At 23.3% G+C, this 755-nt stretch overlaps 1 long non-coding RNA gene across 1 annotated transcript in view; it reads right to left on the bottom strand.

Annotated features, from left to right (window-relative positions):
* Positions 1-755, bottom strand: part of LOC107756130 (uncharacterized) — an 11,661-nt gene that overhangs the window by 3,950 nt on the left and 6,956 nt on the right. The window lies entirely within an intron of this gene.

Below are 755 nucleotides of genomic sequence, written 5' to 3'. Positions count from 1 at the left end.
GTAAATTTCCTACCGTAATTATATCAAAACTTAATTTTTGATTAGTAATGTGCATTGCTAAGATTTTCATTTGGACAACTTTTAAGGCAATTTTCTCAATATTTTGATTTTTTTGCACCCTCAGATTCCAGATTTTCAAATAGTTGTATCTCGACCAAATATTGTCCTATCCTAACAAACCATACATCAATGGAAAGCTTATTTATTCAGCTTTCAGATATAAATTGAATCTCAATGAAGAAATTGACCCTTATGACTGGTTTTGTGGTCAAGGGTCACATTTGTAAACTAGTTTGACCAATTAATTAAGAAGAACCAATATTTTTAGAATACATATTACAGAACTAAGCATAATAAAAAAAAATGTTATACTCTTATGATTTTATTAATTGATTTATAATACATTTTCCAGACTGTAAAACTGATATTTCCAGGTGTTCCATGACTGAGGAAACCCTGTATAACTATTTGCATACTTTAGTGGTATCGACAACTCAATAATATGATAATTGTTTATAATAAATGCGATATTTACTTTATTTTCACATTTTCTAATATTTTTGGCGGTTACAGGTTATCATAAAAAGCTAATAGTCTAAATATCTAATATAATTACACATTTTTAAAATTAAAATAATTTTTATAGTTTAATTTATTATAATAAATGATTAGAAATTATTTTTTTTTCATAAATATATATATATATATATATATATATTTATGAAAAAAAAATAATTTCTAATCATTTATTATAA

Source organism: Sinocyclocheilus rhinocerous, unplaced genomic scaffold (genome assembly GCF_001515625.1).
Source record: "Sinocyclocheilus rhinocerous isolate Xijiao unplaced genomic scaffold, SAMN03320098_v1.1 scaffold11, whole genome shotgun sequence".
NCBI classification, from domain to species: domain Eukaryota; kingdom Metazoa; phylum Chordata; class Actinopteri; order Cypriniformes; family Cyprinidae; genus Sinocyclocheilus; species Sinocyclocheilus rhinocerous.
Note: the sequence above shows the minus strand (reverse complement) of the source record. Positions and strands in the feature narration are given on the sequence as shown.